General features: G+C 42.9%; 2 long non-coding RNA genes across 3 annotated transcripts in view; both read right to left on the bottom strand.

Moving 5' to 3' along the window:
* The window catches only part of LOC140640843 (uncharacterized), a 29,048-nt gene extending 23,981 nt beyond the window's left edge, over positions 1-5,067 (bottom strand). Inside the window, exon 1 of the long non-coding RNA XR_012037453.1 lies at positions 3,916-5,067. This is a non-coding gene — a long non-coding RNA (uncharacterized lncRNA). The remainder of the gene's footprint in view (positions 1-3,915) is intronic.
* Positions 5,068-6,146: 1,079 nt separating this feature from the next.
* LOC140640842 (uncharacterized) overlaps positions 6,147-24,509 on the bottom strand; it is a 35,807-nt gene continuing 17,444 nt past the window's right edge. Inside the window, exons 4-6 of one of the 2 annotated variants that reach the window (XR_012037452.1) lie at positions 12,610-12,705; positions 11,103-11,300; positions 6,147-7,032 (exon numbers count right to left, since the gene is read on the bottom strand). This is a non-coding gene — a long non-coding RNA (uncharacterized lncRNA). The remainder of the gene's footprint in view (positions 7,033-11,102; positions 11,301-12,609; positions 12,706-24,509) is intronic. The other variant, XR_012037451.1, reaches the window with a different exon arrangement.

Here is a 24,509-nt window from a genome sequence, read left to right as displayed (position 1 = left end):
GGGGCAGAGGGAGAGGCAGACCCGCTGCTGAGCAGGGAGCACGATGTGGGGCTCAATCCCAGGATCCCAGGATCATGACCTGAGCTGAAGGCAGATTGAGCCACCCAGGTGCCCCTCAAACTTTTTTTTTAAACTGTTACCACCTTCCAGGGGAAAGTGGACTCATTGCTTACAGGGAATTGGAAATGAACAAAAGAATGAAAATGGCACAAAAATTCATGCCATTCATAATGGACTCATTTGCTCTCTGTTAGGATTTGTATTGTATAAAATGAAAGTATCCAGAATTTGAGATGATCCTCCTGGAGAGACAAAGAAAGGCCTTGGACTTTTCGGTCTGTTTTCAGTTCAGAAGGAAGAAGACCCACAGCTTCCATCTCCTCAGGTCTACATCATCAGGGACTGTGCTTTTAGTTCTTGATTCAAAGCCATAGAGTGAACACAGTGTTAGATCTGCTCAGTCAGAAAAGAAATTACAGAAATGAGATGGGAAGGACATTTGCTGTCCCAGAACAGCAGTTTCAGGGATGTTGATGGAAAGCCCAGGACAAAAGTCTGCTAGTGAACTCAACGTTAAAGATTTAGCTTCTAGGGGCACCTGGGTGGCTCAGTCACTTAAGCGTCTGCCTTTGGCTCAGGTCATCATCCCGGGGTCCTGGGATCGAGCCCTACATCGTGTTCTCTGCTCAGCTGGGAGTCTGCTTCTCCCTCTCCCTCTGCCTGCTGCTCCCTCTGCTTGTGCTCTCTCTGTTAAACAATTAAAGATTGAAAAATAAATTTTTTAAAGTTGGAGAGTAGATACTCAAAAAAAAGTTTGAGAATTGATACTCTAAGCCATTCATGTCTTTTATGTATCATAGTGACCAAGGACAGAACCTGAGCATAATGGCAGTTGAAGTGGACCTATAACAATTTTAAAAGCAGCTGGTAGTGCACATAAGGAAAAAGGGTAAAGATACAATTTCGGGTTGGTCGTAGAGCAAGTGCATTCAGACTCCACTCATCTAGCACTTCAAAGACTTTAATGTGTTTTGTTATTATTCTGAGTTCACAAACATTATTAGTTTTCCAAGAGTATAAAAGCAAAAATATTTAGGAGCTTACTAACCATTTTTGAAGCTCCGATCTATCTTAAATGTAGATTTCTTCTGAAAAACAATAAAGCTGACCCGTGCCATCAGGAATTCAATTAGACTACTTCACAGGTAAGGGTTTCTTATTTATAGGTGCGCTCATCCATAAAATAGAGTTCTTTCAGAGTTTACTAAGCCATTTTTAATTGTTTCTCCTTAAAGTCAACCTGAAGACTGCTATAAGAAGTAATGATCTATTTTCCTGGGTATGTTCAATATACAACACCTTCAACTGAAAGACTTGTTTTAGGTTTCCCATTCATTTAAAATCCAGACTTATATTTCTAAAGGTTCTGCAATTAAATATGTACACACACACATATATATATGTATATATGAATATTCTGATAGATATTCTGGTATTCTAATGGCAATGATATTTCATATTCTTTTTTTTTTACACACTTTTCCAGCCTTTTTTTTTTGTAAGATTTTATTTATTTATTCATGAGAGACACACAGAGAGAGGCAGAGACACAGGCAGAGGGAGAAGCAGGCCCCCCACGGTGAGTGTGATATGGGACTCAATCCCGGGGTTCTGGGATCACGCCCTGAGTCAAAGGCAGATGCTCAGTCACTGAGCCACCCAGGCATTCCCATATTCCATATTCTTAGAAGTTATTTCTGCTACAAAGCTTAAACTAGTTCTTGCTTGTAATAACTTATGTATGTTACAATGTATCAATGATTACTCACCCTTAGTCATTAAGAATGTCAACTATGGGGGCGCCTGGGTGGCTCAATGGGCTAAGTGTCTGCCTTCTGCTCAGGTCATGATCTCAAAATCCTGGGATTGAGCCCAGCATTAGGCTCCCTGCTCAGTGGGGAGTTTGCTTCTCCCTCTCCTTCTGCACCTCCTCCCTGCTCCTGCTTTCTCTCTATCAAATAAATAAATAAATAAAATCCTATTCATTTGAAGGGGGTGAAGTGGCAGAGGGATAGAATTTTCAAGCAGACTCTCCACTGAGCATGGAGCCCAACACAGGGCCCGAGTCCACAACCCAGGAGATCACAGCCTGAGCCAAAACCAAGAGTCAAACACCCAACCGACTGAGCCACCTAGGGGCCCCTCCAACATAATTACTGATTATAGATCTCTCTCTCTCTCCCCGAGGGGAGCACTTATCTTCAGGTGTAGGACCATGTCATGCTATAAGAGAAGTCTCATAGCATCTGTCCTACCATCAGTACTATAATTTATTACTTATTTTTTATTGCCTAACAATAACTGTGTCCAAAGCATCATCACTAGCATTTACCTTCATCCTAGCATTTATCTACATCTACCTTCCCGATAAGCCTCATAAGGAGATTGAGACCCCAAGAGGTTTAGTGGATGACCAAGGTAACACAGTTGTTAACAAGAAGTAGACCAATGGTGGAACCTCAAGCTCTCTGAATCTAGGACCTAGATTCCTGACCCCTAACCTATATAACTAATGTTTATTTCACAAGCTTTCTGGTAAAGACCCCATTGGCTCCTTACTCTGAGATCATTGGAAACTCACTCAAAAGAAAGAGCTAGAGGTTTTGTGCTTGTTCTTCTTCTTTTCCCTAAAGTAAGATTCTAGAACTCTGGGAAACTGCTGTGTTTGTGAAGGTGTCTTGTTAATGAGGCTGCCTGCCATCATCTTTGCCCTGTTCTGTAGCCAAGGAAGCATCCTTTCCCCACAGCTGTGTAGTTAGGGATCTAGCTGGGGAGACCAGGAAAGTCTGGAAAGACCAGAAATGAACTCAGCCAATCATCCTTTTGAAACAACACTTCGGAAAATTTGTCTGAAAGTTGGGGGTAAAAGGCAAAAGGTGGAAATAGGGCATACTTTCAGAATCAGATGGGGCAATAGCCACCCAAGAATTATGTCTGGGATTGTACTCGTACCAATGATTAAAGATTCAAGACTTAGTGAACTTGGTAACTCTTCAACAGAACAGATAGCTCCCAAAGATTTATGGCCCGCTAGACATTAAACAGTTTTATAACTCAGCAATATTACTCTATTATTTCTTCATGCAGTTGCCTATAAATGTCCTAGCTTCTTAATGTTCTTTCAACCAGTATTAATGTCTAATGGGTTCTTCAATTAATTAATAAATTAAATTAAATCAGTAACACATGTTATGTTTGCCTGGGAATCATAATTTCACCTCTTTAAGAATCATACTCTGTAAACATGTTAAAGATTCCACCTGAGTGGCTCAATGGTTAAGCATCTGCCTTCGGCTCAGGTCGTGATCTCAGGGTCCTGGGATCGAGTCCCACATCGGGCTCCCCAGAGGGAGCCTGCTTCTCCCTCTGCCTATGTCTCTGCCTCTCTGTGTGTGTGTCTCTCGTGAATAAATAAATAAAATCTTTAAAGAAAAAAAAGATGCCATATTCACATGAAGAGTTTCAACTGATAAAACACAATGACCTCAAGTAATCTTTTAAAAATCCATCTATTACTTAAAACTTTCCTTGTGCAAACAATGTCTTTTTTTAATGTGCTAAACTGAAGAATGTTTGACTATCCTCTAGATATCTTTTCAAAGGTACAGTTATCACAGATCTGAGATAATTCAACACCAGGAAATTATACCAGGAGTGTTCTCAGTCTGATGGAAATGACAGGTGGGCTGGATAAAGCTAAGTAAAAATAAGATCTCATGGTTGTTCATATCACATTTTGTTGTGTTACAGGTGAATTCAAAAGCTGTATTTTCTCACTTTCTGGAGAACTGATGTGAAATATTTTGAACTAAATTTAGTTACTACTGCCTTTGGAAAAAAAAAAAATAGTGTTACCTTCAGCAATAACTCCAGAGTCTAGACACGTAACTGCCATCCCAAACGTCTCATCCTTCAGAGAATGCACTCCCAGAACGATTTTAGAAGATCTTCTTCTCTCATTATGTAAGATTATTCAGCGATTGCCAGCCAGCCACGGTCTTTATCAGCACTGAAACTCTTCAGGTGTAGGACCATGTAGGGCTAAGCTGTGGGACAAGGAGTAGGCTAGGTAAGCTGCCCATGAGGATTCAAGATGCAAATAAGATCCTACTTCTTTATTGTAATGTGTAGATACAACTAAATTGTATTACACTCCAGATCCAACCCACTGTGATGAGCTGGCTGCGATGAGAACACACACCCAGAATATCTGACCTCATCTGGTGGCTCAGGAAGGGTTTCTCAGAGGAAGCAAATTTTAAGACTAGAAATAAAAGGCATTTTATGATGGGTAGAAGGAGAATTATAGGCCCCATCATGGTTAAACGGCTTGGCTAAAAAAGAACATGGGGAAAACTGACTATGGCTGGAACGCAGGGAGTGCGGGAGTAAATCACAAGACAAGCCAGAGACATGGGCAGGGCCCAGGTATGCAGGGCCTGTGGCCTGGAAGAGGGAGTTTAGACTTTATTCTGATGAAGCAGGATATGATCACGTTTTCATTTTAAGGAGACTGCTCTGGCCACAGTTTAGCTTGGCAATATTAAATCCAGGGATTCCACAGAAAACTATCGCAGAAGAACAAGTGACATGTGGTGGGAACTTAGATTAGAATGGGAACCATTAGACGGAAGTGGATGGATCCCAGGAATGTTTAGGAGGTGGTCGTAATAATAGCTCATGGGGGTTCAGGAAGAAGGGAGGGGCAAAACCGCCTCCTGGGTCTCTGGCATGAACGTCTGAGTGGGGGCTACTCATCACTTACTACAAGGGAAAGCACTGAGGGACCAGCCATCTGGAGTCAATGGTCATGAGCTCCCTTGGAGGAATATTAAAGCCACACTGAGTGCAATACATCCAAGTGGAAATTTCAAGCAGGCAAACCAACACTTAGAAGAAAGCCCGGATGAGAAAGATGGGAAATTATCAATACAAAAATAGCAAAAAAGCCATGGAAACATGTGCCATCGCCCAGGAAGAGTATACAGAGTAAGGAAAGGAGAAGGACAAGAAGGGAGCTGGGATGAAGAGAGGAAAGGGATAAAGCAAAGAAGATGGGGAAAGAGAAGCCAGAGAGGCAAGAAGAGAGTCTGGAGTCCTCCCGACCGTGTCAGCCTGTGCTACCAAAACAAACCAAAAGGAATCCTATTCTAGACCTATGGGAACATAATGGTGGGAATTTTAGCCCAGGTAGGGGAGGGGAGGGAAGGAGAAGATACCATGTGAGACGTGGAGGCACATTTTACAGTTGGATGTGGCTCCCTCCACACATTGTCCCTTCCCTCCACAGCCCTGCATCCTGCCTCAGACTCTCAACGAGCTCTGCTGACAGAGGGGATCTTGCTGGCTGTCCCTCTTTTTCCTGTGGCTGCACTCAGCCTCCCTCTGTGTGGCTGACCCACATTCCTCTGGGTCCAAGTGAGCAAGAAGAGAACAGAAGCTCCAAGAAGTGAGAAGAGAAATGCCCGCAGCCTCCAAGAGAGGAAGTGGTAAAGTCTGTATCTCCTTCAGAGCTTCTTCTCACTAACCACTCATCAGATTATCAGAATCTACATTTTGGAGGTGCCTGATGTTTCAGTCAGTGAAACATCAGACTCTTGATTTTGGCTTAGGTCATGATCTCAGGATCATGGGATTGAGTTTTGCATCAGGCTCTGCACTCAGCGGGGAGTCTGCTTGAGATTCTTTATCTCTCTCTGCTTCTCCCCCTGTTGATGCACACTCGAAGGAAGGAAGGAAGGAAGGAAGGAAGGAAGGAAGGAAGGAAAGAAAGAAAGAAAGAAAGAAAGAAAGAAAGAAAGAAAGAAAGAAAGAAAGAAAGAAAGAAAGAAAGAAAGAAAGAAAGAAAGAAAGAAGGAGAGAGAAAGGTATGAAGGAAGGAAGGCTCAGTCTACATTTTGGTAACATCCTTGGATGACTGGTATGAATGTTCAAGTTCAAGGCATACTGATGTGTAGTATGGGGTCAGCAAACTTTGTAAAGAACTGGAGTAAATATTTTAGGTTTTGTGGGCCACATGGCCTCTAGGACAAATACCCAACAGAGTGGCTATAGAGCAAAAGCAGACACAGACAATACGTGACAAATGAGGTGGCTGCGCTCCATTAAAGTTTATTTATGGACACTGAAATCTGAATTTCATATTACTTTTTTTACATGTCACCAAAAAGTAATTCTATTCTAGGAGGACCTTAGAATTTTGTAGGTAGGAGTAAGAGATGATTTCATAAAACCTAGGGAGTAAAAGAGACATGCAATTTTTAAAATAAGATCCTGTGTGAAGACTGTGTTTATTCTACAGTTAAAAAAAGCCGCCACATTCAACATTACTCATCACGCAGACGGAGTCCTATGCAGATGTAACTTGGCCTCACACCTAAAAACGGAAGAGCTAGAGCTTTTGCGAGTTGGTTTCGCATAAAAGTTTCATATTTTCTTAATTGCAAAACAGTCGCCTCACCATGCTGTGGTGTCTCAGACACCCACAAAGTTCTTGTGGGCTTTTAGACCAAATATTTCCTTCTTGGGATTAATTTTGTTTTTTTGTATCCTTGTTGGTTTACCATTCTCTCTCTAGACAGGTGGGTCAGAGGTTCATGTGAATTGCTGGCTGTATCCATTAATTTAAATAAGGAATGACCCATTCTTTATCCAAGAAATAAAACCACCAAAATGTCTCTCTTGCCAAAAGAAAGAGATCTTTTTCTTAATATTTGAACTGCTCCACCTTAAAACAGATGATTTTTTTTTGTTAATCCATTTTCTTGGCATTTCACATGACATCTTCCTACTCTTCTTGGATTTATTTTCATCATATCTTGCCAAAAGAATTAAAAAATGAAAGCTGGAACTTTTCATTTCATTTTTAAAGTCATTTGATGAGAAGATCAAATAAAATTCCATCGACTGGCCAAAGTCCATCTCTTCCAAATACTTCACTGTACACGTATGTAAATCACACAAACTTGTAACCTTAAAAAAAAAAAAAAAAAGATGTTCAATATAATACAATAATGGCAATAATTTAAGCAACTATTAAGAATCTGAAATTATTGGGGATCCCTGGGTGGCTTAGCAGTTTAGCGCCTGCCTTTGGCCCAGGGCGTGATCCTGGAGACCCGGGATCAAGTCCCACATCAGGCTCCCCGCACGGAGCCTGCTTCTCCCTCTGCCTGTGTCTCTGCCTCTCTCTCTCTCTTTCTTTGTGTGTGTCTCTCATGAATAAATAAAATCTTTAAAAAAAAAAAGAATCTGAAATTATTCAAAACAAAACCCAGTCAAAATCTGCAACCAAGTCCCCCATTTCTTCATGACCTTCTTTAAAAAAAAAAATAACCTGTTCATTTAATATCAAAATATGAATATTTTATACTTAGGACTATGAGCTATAGAATGTTTAGTTCTTCATTCAACTGTTTTTTTTTTTTTTTAAGATTTTATTTATTTATTGGAAAAGAGAGAGCATGAGAGGGGTGGGATAGGCGGAGAGGCAGAGGGAGAAGCAGACTCTCCACTGAGCAGGGAGCCCAACCCAGGGCTTAATCCCAGGACCCTAGGATTATGACCTGAGCCAAAGGCAGACGCTTGACCAATGGGGCCACTCAGGTGCCCCTTCATTCAACTTTTAAAGAAGGAAGGATAAGGTGTCTTGATGGCTTCCATTTCTTTTCAGGTACTTAGAGACTTAATGATCACCTTTTTCCCCAAAGAGTGAAGAGTTGTTACCTACTCATGGCACAGGAGACTCAAAAAGAAAGTTAAAAATGGGAGATTTCCTGTTTGTCTTCCTCTTAGATGCAGAAAGCTGCAAAAGAACTGACCTTGAACTCACCTTGAAGGCAACAGAAAGCTGGATAATTAATAAAATTATGATTTGCCTTCAGTCCACCAGGAGCTAACACAGCTAGGCAGACAGATGAACTAAATGTCAGATGACAGGCCCCTAGGAGAGACCAGATGCTTGAACTGCTTCACCTATGGCAAAGCACAGCCTAAGGAGGCAATCAGCTTAGAAGAAGGTAAACAGAAAATGGATACATGTTTAAGGAATTCTTCAAGGCCCAGTGTGGACTAGAGTGACATTCACATCCCTGGTTGCTCCAGACAAGAGATCTGCACTCCCTCACCCCACCTCCCAATACCCCCCACCCAGGGCACAGGCACACAAGGCCCCGATCCCCTTCCCTTTGTGAAGAAAGACCTTTCTGGAAGCAGGAGCTGTGGTCTTGGGGAAGGGGCAGGAAGTGCCCACCCCCACCCCTCTGCATAGGCCAGGCAAAGATTCATTGCTTCTGGGCACGGATAGAAGCCAACAGAGATCGAAGCCAATATCACTTGTGGAGGTGCAGAAAACCCTCCATTTCTCCCCCTGTCCCAGGCAAAGATGAACTGTGAGGGCAGAGTCTGGCAGCCCCCCTCAAACCCACCACCAACTATGCATGGGCAACAAGGGCTAGCAATCTACCCCCAGGGCTGGGGTGTGAAGGAACAAAGCAACCCACCGGTCATTAATCTCAAGCAAAGGTTCCCTGCTGCTTCTGTTTTGACACAAAGTAGAGGTCAGCTACCACCCAGGGAAGAGCAGAGAACTATCTCCCGCCCAAAATTCTTCACTGATAGTTAAGAGTCTGGATGCCAGATGAGAGACACGAAAGTTGAAAAAGCCCCAGTCTTGAGATCCATGTCCCCAGGACCTAGCTTAGTGAGGCAGATCAAGAGAATGAAGAGCCCTCACTTCACACCCATCTTTGGCCTCTCACCAAATTACCAACAACTGGCAGGATACAACGTGAGAAAGACAAGAGCCACACAGAAAGACCCTTTATGCAGTCTTTGAAGGGCTGCTTCAAGCTGCAGGTGAATTGGGAACACAGAAAAATCCACCAGCATCCTAGAATCCACATTAAGTACCAGGCAGTGGCAACCCCCCCCCCCCCGAGGAATTAAAAGGCCATGATATATTAATAGTAATTATAGCAACAACAAAACCTACAATCAGCTGAAACTGAGGCTGCATTGGCTCAACCTTCTCTTATGAAACATTGAGAAGAGTCATGCCCATTTCTGGGCATAAATCCTACTCTTTTATACAAAATGTCCAGTATTCAATCAAAAATGATGAGACACACAACAATAACAGGAATGTGTACTATGCTAATGTTAGATGTATCCTATATATGTCAGATAGGTCAAGTTAAAAGTGATTTTCTTTTCTATTCTTATTTTCCATCTAGAAATTCCATTAATTAGATCTATTAAAATCTCCAACCATAATTGCTGAAACATCAATTTCTCCTTTCTACTCTGTCCTGCTGCATCATGTATTTTGTTGTTAAATATATGATCATTTACAAATGTTAGAGTATTCTGATGTATTGACCCTTTATGATTAAAAAATATTCCTCATTGTTTCTAGTAATATTCTTTGTCAAAAAGCCTATTTTGTCTGAAATTTATATAGTCACTCCTACTTTCTTATGGCTATTCTCTGCAAACTGTACCTTTTCCATCACTTTCTTTTCAACCAGTTTTGTGTCTTTAAACAAATGTGTATCTCTTATACACAGCCCATAGTGGGATCTTGCTTCTTTATCCAGTCTGGTAATCTCTGCCTTTTAATATAATTGTCGATGTATTGGACCAACGTCTGACATTTTGCCATTTGTTTTCTATATGTCTCTTGTCCTATTTATTCTATTCCTTTTTACTGCCTTCCTTTGTGTTAAATATATTTTCTAGTATACTATTTTAATTCCTCTGCTATTTTCTTAGCTTTGGGGTTTTTCTTGGTGTGTGTGTTTTTTTGTTTTGTTTTGTTTTGTTTTGTTTAGAGTTATCTCAATTGCCACAAACCATTAACTCATCACAATCTACTTTCAGGTTTATACTGACTTAACCTCTTTTTTTTTTTTTTGGATTTTATTTTTTTAACTAATCTCTACGCTCAATGTGGGGCTAGAATTCATAACCCCAAGATCAAGAGTCACATGCTCGAGGCACCTGGGTGGCACAGTCAGTTAAGCATCCAACATTTGGTTTCAACTCAAGTCATGATCTCAGAGCCATGAGATTGAGCCCTACATCAGGCTCACACTCAGTGTGGAGTCTGCTTAAGATTCTCTCACTCTCCCTCTGCCCCTCCCTTCCATGTTCTCTCTCTCTCAAATAAATAAATGAATCTTTAAAAAAGAAAGAGTTGCATGCTCTACTGACTGAGCCAGCCAGGCACTACAATACTGACTTAATTTTGATAAAATATAGCAAATTTCATCCAGTAGTCTCAGACAAGAGGGCCACTTAAGCCTGCTGTTCTTACCTAAAACTCTTTCATTTTCAAGGATAAGTTGTTCTCACTCTGTTATTTGCCTTTGGTCAATTTCTAGTGCCTTTCAATAGTTATTTTTGACAGGTTCACTCAGTTTCATACTTGCTTTCACAAAGAGGAATTACCACCATCTTTATCCCACCATAACAGGAAGCTGACCTCCCTCAATTTATAAATATTAATATTTCTAGGAAATTTTATTGATCTAAGCTATGGCAAGAGAATAAAGGGGAAAATGTCAGTTCTCTTCATAACTGGATGCCAGTTTATGGACAGCATTCTCAGATCTTTAAAAAATGGTCCACAGAGAAACTTGAAAGATACAGTTACCTGTGGAGAGTATCAGGTTTCTTGTATGGTTAATGCCAGTTCCCCCACAGTGAAGGAGTCCTTCTGGACTCTCTGCTGGTGGTGAAAATCACAACTTCGAAGTAGTAAATTCTCCACCAGCATGGGGAGTCTTGGGAAGGTCTGAGCTTAGTAACAGTGGAGGATGGGGCAGTAAAGTAGGAGACAAGCCAGCCCAAAGCTGCTTCGGGGCACAAAGACTGGTAAAGACAATGATTTGAGCTTCATTACTTACATTTTGTTTTCCCACTGAACAAGCAAACAAAGGATGCAAAAATACACGTGAGACCAAGGGATTTCCATTACTGTGTATGGATACAATTCTGCTGCCCTCCCTTGTTTCTCAAGAAAGTGCATCTGTTAGTTTTACCATTTTCAACAGCCTGCATGAAACTAGGGATCCTCTCCGGAGAGCCAGGGGAGCCACCAACTGCAGACTCTTGTCTCATTTACACCCGGGAGCTTGCATTGGAGGTAGGCAGGATCTGTCAGCATCAGTACCCAAGGACAGTATGTATTACCATGCATCAAGTAAGCTAATATCCAAGGTCAGGTTCAAAACATACCACTGCACGACAGTAACATAACACAGCTATTAGCATTGACAAAGGACTTTATATAACATAGTTATTGCCACACTTGATTCCTTGCCATGCCACTGGGCTGCCAGATGCTTCTACAGGACAGGCCTGGCGATGGTCTACCATAGAAAAGGGCAGATTTTTTTTTTAAGATTTTTTTATTTATTTGACAGAGGGAGAGCACAAGCAAGAGGAGCTATGGGGGGGGCAGACTCTTCACTGAGCAGGGTGTCCAACAGGGGCTCGATCCCAGTACCCTAAGATCATGACCTGAGCGAAAGGCAGATGCTTAACCAACTGAGCCACCCAGGCGCCCCAAAAAAGATTTTTGAAGTCAAAACCAGGTTTCACCACTCATCACTTGTGCAATCAAGGTTTTCTCAGACATAAAAGGAAATGCAAAGCATAACCCAGGTCTTGAGGGCCTATTGAAGGTTCTCTTAAAATTAAGCAACAGTTTCATTCCTTAAGCATTTCCCCATTTTGCCTCTGTGTGCCTCCAATTCTTTCTCTCCACATCACTGAGACCAAAATATTTTTAATATCTCAGATCTGCTCATTTTGCTCTCTCAACACAGGTCGGGCGTCTTAGAGCCTTAGTGCCATGCTCAGCATAGTGTTGGCAATGCATAATAACATCTAATACAGGCATACCTCATTTTACTACATTTTGCATTAGTGTACTTTGCAGATTTTGCATTTTTTACAAATTGACAGTTTGTGGCAACCCTGCATCAGGCAAGACCATCAGTGCCACTTTTCTACAGCGTGTGCTTACTTCATGTCTCTGTGCCATATTCTGGTAATTTTCACAATATTTCAAACTTTCTCATTATGACTCTATGTGTTATGGTGATCTGTGATCAGTGGTAACAACTCAGATGATGGTTAGCGTTTTTTAAGCATAAGGTATTATTTTTAATTAAGGTATGTACATTGAGGGGTTTTTTAGACATAACATTATTTCACGCTTAATAGACTACAGCAGTATAGTGTGGACATAACTTTCCGTGTGCACCGGAAAACCAAAAAATTCACTCGACTCATTTTACTGTGATATTTGCTTCGTCGTAGTGGTCTAGAACCAAACCTGCCGTATCTCTGAGGCGTGCCTGTACTTAATGACCTCTTACTGCAAGCCAAGCATTGTTCCGAAAAGTTTAACATGCACCAACACATTTAATTCTTAAGATGAGCCATTTAAAAAAATTAATTAATTAATCAATTAAAAAATGGTATGAACTATTATATTCCCAACTTTATGGATGAAAGCAGTGAGAAACAGCGAGTAATTACCTTGCCCAAAGTGATGTAGCTGGTAAATGGGAACACTGGAACTCAAAGACTCTAGATCCAGAGTCCACCCTCTGACCTTGAGGTCCCACTGCCTGGCTTTAATTAAAAGAAGAAGAAGGAAGAATGACTTTATAAAACAAACAAGTGAAATTCACTTCAGCTTGGCATTCCTCAGATCAGAGCAGTGCTACATTTTATACAGTTGCATTTTTAAAGGGAGCACTTCATTTAAACACCCTCAATGGAAAGAAATTTTGATTTATTCTCCCAGATAATTCTAAGAAGATTAGAAGTAGATGCACTAACTTGACATAAAGCTCCTGGGAACAATAAAATCTAAACCAACATAAATTAACATTTAGTTTCTACTAAATGTCATCCAGGCTGGCTAGTTAGCATGTTCCGAGTGTACTGTTTCATTTATCCGCCCCATTCCCTGCATTTCAAACACCCAACCACAGCAATCGGCATGAACGTGCTCTATGTGCTGTTTGCATCACAGCTTCTATTCCCAATCCATACGCTAATAAGGTATGTTTTTACAGTGTTTTTCAACGTATCAATTACCTTCTTATACATCATCTCACCTAACCTTCAAAACAACCCTATAAGACTGGCATTGTAATTCTCATTTTTCTCATTCATGTCAAATGACAAGCAAGGGTTTTAAGTAATTCTTTCAAGGTCACACAGCTTGTAAGTGGCAGGATACAGATTCAACCCTCAACCCAAGCTTCAGGTGTAAGCCCTTTCCTGCTGCCCAAAGCTGGCATTTACCAGGATACTAAATTCGATCCCCTGTGGTGCCACAGTGAGTACAACGGAGTAATAATATGAACAGTTATGTTAGAATCTTGTCTCAGAAGAGCTCAAATACTTTACGCCTCATTGATCTTGCCAAATGTCTCTAATGGCCCATAAAAAGGAAGCCCACGATGTGGACAAGAGCGCCCCGTTGGTCCCAATGCCAATGCCAACAACCCACCCAGCACACCCAGTTCTCTGACCTCCCAGTGGCTCCCCAGTCAGGCGACTTGGCCTTGGCTTTCTTTGCTCTCCAGCCACAGAACACAGAGTAAGAAGTGGAAAGTAACCTCCTTGTTTCCAAAGGAGATATGTTTAGGTATCTCTCTAACAAAAAGAACAAAGTGGAAGAAAGATCACAGATTCGCAGAGGAGTAAGCAGAAGAGGCGACCAATCTGGTTCCTCCGCTCACTAGGCGAACAGCTTTGGGCAAATCTCCTTCGAGGCCCTATTACAAAAAACAGGTGTCTGGAGCACCTGGGTGCCTCAGTCAATCAAGCACCAGCCTTCAGCTCAGGTCATGATTCCAGAGTCCTGGGATCGAGTCCCGAGTCAGGCTTCCTGCTCAGTGGGGAGCCTGCTTCATCCTCTGCCTGCCGCTCCCTCTGCTTGTGCTTTCTTTTTCCCTCTGACAAATAAATAAATAAATAGAATCTTAAAAGAAAAAAAAAAAAAAAAAGCAAGCAAGCTGTCTCGGTCAGTTGTCCACAAATGAGGGCCTGCGGGTCAGATCCTGCCCAACACCTGTTTTATAAATCAGGCTGACTCAAGCCTGGCCACATCCATCCATCACTTATCACTGATGGCTGCTTTCACACGAAAGCAGAGCTGCGCTGTTGAGACAGAGACCGTCTGGACTTCAAAGCCTCAGATATTTACTACTTGGCCCTTACAGGAAAGGTTTGGCAAACCCTAGGCTACATCATCCTCAAGCCTTCTGCCTCTGGCTGCAAATCTCTGGTCATAACAGAATATTTTAAAAATGCATTTGAATTCTGCAATAGCCATGAAAAACAAGGACAGTTATGATGTGACACATAAATATGTAAGGACTCCGTGAAAGACATCAGACAAGTGGGATCCAAGAGAAATGGAAAGCCCTGGCAGGTAGCAGGCACAAGAATGGGGCAGCCCCGGAATGTGGGAATGACCCCAGGGAACACCTAGCTCAGACAAGGAGGGCAGAGAGGAGACAGTCCCTGGGCAGCTGGCAGTGTGGCTGGCTGAGCCCTGACCCCACTCTCCATGCTCAGCCTCAGCAGCAAAGGCATCCACCCCCAGGCTGGAGCCATGAGGTAGAAAACATGAGCCACGGGGACACCTGGGTGGCTCCATGGCTGAACATCTGCCTTTGGCTCAAGTTGTGATCCTGGGGTCTGGGATCGAGTCCTGCATCCGTTTCCCTGCAGGGAGCCTGCTCCTCCCTCTGCCTCTCTCTCTGTCTCTGTGTCTCTCATGAATAAATAAAATCTTAAAAAAAGAAAGAAATCAAGCAAGTAAGCCTGAGCCAGGACATTAGGACAGTGTGTCCCCAGGGACTGGTCATCCCTACCCCTGGAGAAAGGGGAACAACATTCCCTGGCAAACAGCTGCTGGTATATGCTACCCAGCGGTGCAGTGCCCCAGGCTGGAGAATGGTGCCATAAAGAGATGAAGCATTCACAGGGGAGCGAAGAGGGAATCTTGGTGATGGGTGAGCACCCAGTGTCTACCATGAGAGGAAAATCAGCACCGTGACTGAGCAGCCCCAGGTACAAGCACAACCTAATTCCTGAGTAGACAGTGTTACTTCAGTAGACAGAATAAGACTTAAGAATGATAGCATAAAATATACAGGGACTTCTTAGAAAGAAATTTAAAAAGGCAATGAACCTTAAAAAAAAAAAAAATAGCCAAAGTATATGAACAGGCAAGGCAACTCACCAGAGAAGAAACACCAATAGCTGTAAATACACTTAAAGGTTCTCATTTAGGAAGATTTGGACTCAAACAACAATTACCTACTACCCCTGCCCCCATCAAACTGGTGAAAATCTAAGAGAATGTCGAGGGAAGGACTGTACTTTAGATCAGCCTATATGTAGATTTTTTTAAAAAGATTTATTTATTTTGGGGAAGAAGCAGGTGCAGAGAGAGAGACAATCTTCATTTTTTTTTCTTTTCGATTTTATTTATTTGACAGAGAGATAGAGAAAGAGCACAAGCAGGAGGAGCAGCAGAGGGAGAGGGAGAAGCAGACCCTCTGCTGAGCAGGGAGCCCAATGTAGGGCTCGATCCCAGAACCCCGGGATCACGACCTGAGCTGAAGGTAGACACTCAACCAACTGAGCCACCCAGGTGCCCCAGGGTGAGAGAATCTTAAGCAGACTCCGCACTGAGCCCAGAGCCCAACAAGGGGCTCTATCTCATGACCCTGAGATCATGACCTGAGTTGAAACCAATAGTCAGATGTTTAACCAACTGGGCCACCCAGGCACCCCTATGCACATCTCCTTTAATCCAACCATTCTTAGTATCTACCAGAAAGAAGTACTATTATGCACACAGAAAAGATGCACAGATGAGAACAGTCACAGCCTTGTTTGAATCAAGAAAATCAAAGCAGCATAAATTCCCACCTACAACAAATCATGAGCAAACTCTGGTACATGGGAGCTAGGAAATACTCTGCATTCTGTGCAGCGGGGTAACTGGGAGCTTCTGATGGACGGTGGCTTTTTTTAAAGATTTATCCATTTATTCATGAGAGATACGAGAGAGAGAGGCTGAGGGAGAAGCAGGCTCCTTGTGGGGAGCCCCATGTGGGACTCGATCCCGGACCCTGGGATCCTGCCCTGAGCCAAAGACAGATGCTCAACCACTGAGTCACCCAGGCGTCCCAGCTTTTATTTTTTTTTAACAGCATTCCCTTGCCCCTAGAACAACACCCATCATGCAGAGGTACCGAGATTTATTGGATGAATAAAATTTACATGAGTGTGCCTGTGTTGTTCTCGGGGTGCTAAGGCCTGTGGACCGACCGCATCAATACACACACACACTCTCTGGCTCTCCAGCTTCGAGTTAGCTTCAGCCCCTGAGACTCCTTCTAATCTCAGGAATGTATTAGTCAGCTAGGGCTACACTACAAAATACCCCAGGCTGGAAGGATTAAGCAACAGACATGTTCTTTTCTTTTAAGATTTTAGTAATCTATTTGAAAGAGAGAACGAGATCATGAGCAGAGGGAGAGGAGAGGCAGGGGGAGAAGCAGACTCCCTACTGGGCAGGGAGCCCGATGTGGGACTGGATCCCAGAACCTCGGGATCATGACCTGAGCCCAAGGCTGATGCTCAACCACTGAGTCACCCAGGCGACACAACAGCAGACATTTTCTTTCTTCCAGTTCTGGAACCTGGAAAGTTGAGGAGCGAGGTCAGGCAGGATTGAGTTTGGGGTGAGGGTTCTCTTCCCTGCCCTCTTCTCCCTGTGCTCTCTCACATGCAGGCTGAGAGCAAGAAAGCCTTCTCATGTCTGCTCTTTTGAGGCACTAGCCCCATTATGGGGACCCCACTCTCATGACCATGCAGAACCCTAACGGCCCCCCCAAAGGCCCCACCCCTGAATACTATCAGGTAGGGGGTTAGAGTTTCAATCACAGGAATTTGGGGGCAAACAAGCATTCACGCCATCATAGGAAGGGAGGAGCAGGAAGGGTTTTTATTTGCCTCCCTTTGGGACTGATGTAGACAGACTGACTACTACCCCCACAGACAATCTCAGGGACATATCCAGGGACATATCTCCCCCTCCCCCCCAGCCCCTTCCCTTCTCTTTTCCCCCCTTCTCCTACCCCTTCTCCCACCTGGTCTACAGGTAGGAACAGCTCCCTGAGGATGACTGACCTCAGGGTGCTGTGCACTCCTATGGTCTCCCTACATCCTGCTTAGTACATCAAATTCTCCTCAAATTACCCGGTTCGACTGAGTCATCTGTTTCTCCCCAGGTTCCTGACAGACACGGATATGTGTGTAGAGCATATTTTTTACATAAAGAAGGAAAGTTCCAGACCAGAGCACAGATAATGACATAATCCACATAGTCAAGAAACTACATATTTCTCTGTGTGCCTATGTGTGTGTGAATTCAGAGAAACGGAGGACAGAGGAGGCCCACGACAGTGATGACAGTGATTGTGTCTGGGAAGAAGAAGACAGAGGAGATGAGCCAAGGGGAAGAGGGGCCAAGTGGCAATCTCGCTTGGTGTATATTGTTAGAATTCCGAACACTGAGCATGTACTTGGTTATTGCACGTTTAATTAAAAGATCTTGAAAGAAATAATGTCTGAAGGAGAGACAATGTTCACTCTATATTTTTATTTATTTATTTTTAAGTAGGCTCCACACCCAATGCAGGGCTCGAATGCACGATCCTGAGATCAAAACCTGAGATCAAAAAAAAAAAAAAAAAAAACCTGAGAGGGCAGCCCTGGGTGGCTCAGTGGTTTAGCGCCACCTTCAGCCCAAGGCGTGATCCGGGAGACGCAGGATCGAGTCCCACATTGGGCTCCCCATATGGAGCCTGCTTCTCCCTCTGCCTGTGTCTCTGCCTCTCTCCCTCTGTCTCTCATGAATAAATAAAATCTTAAAAAACAAAGTTACCAGTAGCAGTTAGCATTAGACAATAGCATCATGCGAGATCTGTTTTCTTCTTTTTGTCTTCAAAGTTTCCCGACCCAAAAATTACGTGACTTTGGTAATTATGAAATTATTTACATCACAAATTGGATAAGTTAAGGAGAGAGGACTGGATCAGATAGACGATCTCTGAAGTTATTTCAAGTTCTAAACTCCAAACTCTCTGATGTCTCATTTCAACACAAAATTATCCAAACAGCAGACAACAACAGGATATCCGTGATTGATCGAGTGGTTCCAGGGAGCATAAATAAGGAGACCTCAAAATATTCACAACAGGTACATCCACAGTGAGGCCATAGCCAGGGGACCGGCAACACAGGCGCTGGGCCCCAGCGTGCGGGCGGAGAAGGGAGGAGCACCCTGGGTCAGGAGGGAGGCTGGCCTTCTCTCTGTGGGTAAAGATTCCCTCCTGGCACCTGGCACATCACATAGGAAGGGCACACAGATCAAGCGATCCCCCTCCAGCAGAGTCTGGAGGGAAGAAAGAATGGAGAGGGTGTCCAAAGCGCAAGGTCTGAGGCTGGTGCACAGCTCAAAAGTGAATCGGCCTATCCTCTGGACACACATAAGGAACTGGCTTATCCTTTTGGCCAAAAGTGTGTGTCAGAGCAAAGAGGCGATGAAAGCAATTGGCAAAAGGGAGAGGAGAGTCCCTCAAGACCATGATTAAAAACAAAACAACACAACACAAAACAAAACCAAACTTGACTTTATGGAAGAAGTAATTGGGGAAGCACAGCTACGTTCTGGCAGCAGAGACACGCCGGAGCGCACCACAAGGAGATGATGCTGGCCCTCCCATGCAGAAGGGAGCACCTAGACAGGGGGCAGCACTCCACTGAGCCCTGACCTAGGCAGGCCCTTGGCAGGGAGAGTGCAAAAAGGCTTCATGCGGCTGCATGGTTGCATGACGATAAGGGCAGCAGTCCCCTGCCCCCCCCCCCCCCCCCCCGCTCCTGTTCCCTAACTGCCCACCTTGGGGCAAGGTCCGCGCCCTCTCATTCTGCAGATTACATGAGCAGGTCTGGCGCGTGGAAGATTCTCAATCAATATTAGCAGCCTTCCCCCATCCCCACCTCTCAGTTTTCTCCTTCCCTCTTGTATTTATAGATTTATGCAGATACCGGAGATATTTTTGGTGCTGATTCCAACCCCCTGAAATAAATCATGTTACAGGAAGTAATTTGTTTACAAAGCAGCTCTATGAATCTGCATGCTAAAAAGGAATTCCCTTCCCAAGCATAAAAATAACTGGTCTCTTATTGATTAGCAAATAACCTGCTGGCAGGCAAAAGTGGAGCTTGACTTAAATACACCATGATTTTTTTCCACAACGCCTCCCGATCTGAAGACCCTACAGAAGACCATTCAGCAGTTTGGTGAGGAAAGAAAGCCAGATCGATCATCAGAGGAAAAGAGATGGAAACTTCTTAAGGATTAGGATACAACAATCTGCCACTCTGTCATTCCAATTCCACCTCCGAATGGTAAGCGTCTGAGATAGGCTTCTCCAGAGGCAGACTCTGAGACTCAGATCTGCATGAAACTGATTTATTAGGAAGTAGTCTCAGGAACTAACAGTAGGGAAGCAGGCAGGATTGAGATAGAGAAGGAAGCCATGCAAGGGTGAGACTTTGAGCCAAGTGTTAGAGAATATAGCATTCGCTCCACCCCAGAGGGGGGAAACGGTGGCACCTCTGGAGACAGTGTAAGCCATCCCATCAGGAGCAAGGGATGCTGAGAATTTATGGCCTCACACCTGTCTTTCACCAGGTAAGAACTGGCTCTGGGGGCACTGGATTGCCAGACACTCCCTGCTCTCCTTGCACTAAGGCAAACCCATCCCAAGGGCCTCAGGGGCAGCCCTTCCAGAGAGAAAGTACCAAGGAGACAGTGCACACAGGTCAATGGAATTGACATTGGGGAGATTTGGGAAGATACTGTATGCATATGTGGTGTTCATGTCCTGAAATCTATCCCCAGTACCTCTCCTGCTAAATCATCTTAAAAGAAACAAAACATAAACACTGGCATGTCTCAGAAGCTGTACATTTTGTTCCCATACACGAACACAAATTAATCCATGTATTCATCTAAAACAGATTCCACTGTAAAATGCAAGTCAGTCTTAACTCTGGATCTTAGAAGAAATTCTACATTCTTCTCTTTTACAGCCACATTTGCAAACCCTCAAAAGAGAACCTATTCAAGTGTTGTTCTAGAACTGTGTTTACTCAGGAGTATCAAGTTCTTGAGAAGTAAGATTCATTAGGCCACTGTGATGCTGGACCTTTTTTTTAGAATAGAGATATGTATTGAACATATGATGCAGCATAAAACTCAAATGGAAGGGTCTCCACAAAGCGGCAGTCATTATAGGGGTCCAGCTGCCCACATGCATCCCATGCTCCTCCTCCTTGATACCCACTTCAGCTCACCAATGTGAGAGTCCTAAGCTGTAGGAGCACAGAGAGGAAACAGTATTAGGTTCCACTCAAAATCATCTGCTGCCAATAATAGACAAAATCAAGCTACTTGCATGAATCATCTTTCACTCTCCAAAGAATCGGCAGCTTGGTGTCTTTTGACTGCTGTGGCACAGAGGATCAAGGTAGACAGCCCCCCCAGGACAGCTTCCCTCTGACCCATGGATCATCCCCCTACTCTTTTATCCATATCCTTTGGTGGTAAAGCATCAGGACCAGTTACTTAGACTATACAGTCTACTCCGCTATGTAATTGAGGGGACTTGCAGACACACGCTATGATTGGGCCTGTCTGTCATTCCTTGGTGATTCACTCACTTCATTTCCATGCAAGAACTGTTTCCCTTGGGGGATCTGGGTGGCTCAGTCGGTTAAGCATCTAGGTCTTGACTTCAGCTCAGGTCGTGATCTCAGGGTCTTGAGATCAAGCCCCATATTGGCTCTGTGTTCAATCCAGAGTTTGCTTAAGACTCTCTCTCCCTCTTCCCCTGCTCTCTCTCTTTCTCTTTCTCAAACAAAAAACAAAACAAAAAAACAAAACAAAACAAAACAAAACTGTTTCCCCTCTGGCTCTTGGATGCAGAGGACACTGTAGAGGTCTTTCTCATCTGGGTCTCTTGATAGGTTTCAGATATATTTGCCCCAATGCCACCCACCATGGAAGCTCTATCATCCCTTTTCTGGAATGCCAGAAAAAAATGCCACTTTTTTTTTTTTTAACAGCTCACTACCTCATCTCTCATTTGGGAGTCACCTACCCCGCCATTGTCTTCACTCAGAATAGTAACATAACCACCATGCATGCACTGTAATTATTAGCTATCCAATTACAATATCTTTACTACAGACACCATCTAAAGGAAGATCCTTAGTCAATCAAAAATCTGAAAAAAATATATCCTTTCAATTATGGGCAAGAGATAGGATAAAGCTTAATGTTCCAATGAGCCAGGAATAAAAGAGGAGAAAAGTGAAAAAAAGAAAACAAAACCAAGGGGAAAAAAAGCAGAGAACCTAAAACAACTGAAAATAGGGAAGAATTACGAAATGTAGAAATATTGAAGATAATTTGCTCAGGAGCTGATAGAAGGTGCTGGGTAGAGACCAGGCCAAGCTCTCCAGCACACAGAGCAAGGCTATGGAGAATGAAGGCCAACCTCTAAGTCTAAATTCCATTAGGGTTTCCCTACTCATTTCTGACTCAAGTGGGTGTCTTGCTCTGCCTATTTTCCCATTTATAAAATATGCATAAGAATTCCTGAGACATAATACCTTTGGCACTCCGTTGTGAGAATTTTAAGTGTGGAAAGTGCTTTGAACTTGAGAAAATGTAGTTTCCAAGCTGCAAAATCATAACTGCCTGCAAGCAAGCCACCTATTCATAGATGCCTTTTTTTTTTTTTTTTTTTTTTGACCCGGATATCAAGACCTGAGCTGAAAGCAAGGGTCAGACACTTAACGGAGTCACCCAAGCACCCCACATAGATGCTTTTAAAAATAACTGCTGGGGCATCTGAGTGGCTCAGCCAGTTAAGCATCTACCTTTGGCTCAGGTCATGATCCCAGAGTCTGGGATGGAGCCCCAGGTCAGGCTCCCTGCCTGCTTCTCCCTCTGCTACCTGTTTATGCTGTCTCTCATTCTCTCTGTCTCTCTCGCCCTCTCCAAAAAAAATAAGTCTCTTTTTTTAAAAAATGTGTTTATATCAAGCCACATCTTCACTGTGCTCTTTGCTAAAAAGACTTCCTCCCATTCCCATTAATGTCATATAGATGGACTATATTATATTAAGGAAATATATCATGATATATGCATTATGATAACTAAAAGAATTTTTTAAAGAGGTCAAAGTGACAGTGAAAGGACAAAATAGAAGCTCAAAGTAGATTTTACCCCTCAACATTTAGCAAATAATTCAACCTCATTCAACAGTTATTTAGTGACACTTTCTATATTCCAAGGCACCATAGCATGGGGGTTATGAAGCTAAAAATCAGACTCTGTGCTACATAGTTGAGGGTATATATCCTACAACAAGTATACTCACTTCTCTTTTCTTTCTTTTTTTTAAAACATTTTTTTATTTTTTATTTATTTATAATAGTCACACAGAGAGAGAGAGAGAGAGAGGCAGAGACACAGGCAGAGGGAGAAGCAGGCTCCATGCAGCGGGAGCCCGACGTGGGATTCGATCCCGGGTCTCCAGGATCGCGCCCTGGGCCAAAGGCAGGCGCCAAACCGCTGCGCCACCCAGGGGTCCCCACTTCTTTTTTCTTTTAAGATTTTATTTATTTATTTATGAGAGACACAGAGAGAGGCAGAGACACGGGCAGAGGGAAAAGCAGTCTCCCTGTGGGGATTGCGATGCAGGACTCGATCCCAGGACCCCAGGATCACATCCTGAGCTCAACCGCTCACTGCTGAGCCACCAGGTGCACCACATATCCCCACTTCTGTAAAGGTTGCTGGAAATGCCCTTCCCAGCGCACAGGCCACTATCAAATATTCAGCCCCACATGGACATTTTCCAGAACATGCACTTGAGTACTCAGCCACCCCGTCAGCACGGACACCCAGAGATGGGTCTAGAAAGCATGGAGGCATAAGCTACTCCAGCGATCAGATTCCATCATCATTAGGAAGTCCAGCAATAAGACTGAGATGATCACAAAAATTGCACAGCACCTTGCTCCAATGAATTGTTTGGAGAATTGGCTTACTTAATGGGTACTTCTATCAATGTAATACAAACACAGGGTTGAAGAAAGCAAACACACTGCAAGGCCAACGCAGAGAAACCACACCCACTTCTCTCGCTTTTCCCAAATGTCCACTCGACTTTCAGGGATCAAAAGGTTTCAACTGCCTCAAGGGTCTCCTCTAGTATGCACTTTCCATGTTTCTAAATAATATATTTACTCTGCCATTTACTCACTTCAAAACTTGGGATGTTATCTACTGACTTCCAAATATGGGAAATGATAATTTAGCTTCTAAATTCCTACCACCTATTTACAAACCTCCAGAGGGAGTAACATGACAATTAAGTTTAGATCTATCATGGGCAGTCATATTTTTGGGGTTCAGTAAAAGCATTTTACTGCAGAGGTAAGTAATGTAGAATTATTTTATTTCCCTTATTATATAAGTTTTATGCAATTATTTTACAATTACAATTGTAGTACGTTGGGGGCAGCTGGCTGGCTCAGTTGGTAGAGCATGCAACTCTTGATCTGAGTCATGAGTTCAAGCCCCATGCTGGGTGTGAAGCCTATTTAAATAAATAAATGAGTGAATTAATGAAAGAAGGAAAGAAGGAAAGAAGGAAAGAAGGAAAGAAAGAAAGAAAGAAAGAAAGAAAGAAAGAAAGAAGGAAAGAAATCGATGTAGTATGCTGTAATTATATCAAATTAAAGTACATAATATTGTAATATGCTAATTATATTATATAATCATAATGCAATCTATTGCTTTATATATTATTTATGTATTATTTATAATATAAATAGCAAAATACTATTTGATTCCATTTGCTTCAAAATACTTATATTTCATATTATAATTTAATATTTGTTACTTGTTATATTGTTACAAATATGGAAACGATGTTATGATTTATAACACTGTATTACCTGAATATCAAATCATGTTATAATAGGGTTCAGTTTCCTTTATTATACACAAGGTTTCCTATATTATATTGATTTCCTAGATTATAAACAAGAATAGCTTCTTTTTGTTGTTCAACTCTTCAACTGGTGTCAAACTGCTCTGTGTACCAGCTCTCATGCTAAGTACTTGGAAGAATTGTGACCAAAGCCTCCTGGCTCCATGGCTCTGACATTCCAGTAGAACACTATAAACATAATAAACAAATCCAGAAGTTGGTAGGTGGTGTTAAAAAACAACAACAGCAACAAAACACCACTAT

Source organism: Canis lupus, chromosome 10, assembly GCF_048164855.1.
Source record: "Canis lupus baileyi chromosome 10, mCanLup2.hap1, whole genome shotgun sequence".
NCBI classification, from domain to species: Eukaryota; Metazoa; Chordata; class Mammalia; order Carnivora; family Canidae; genus Canis; species Canis lupus.
This window is presented reverse-complemented; position numbering and strand designations above follow the sequence as displayed.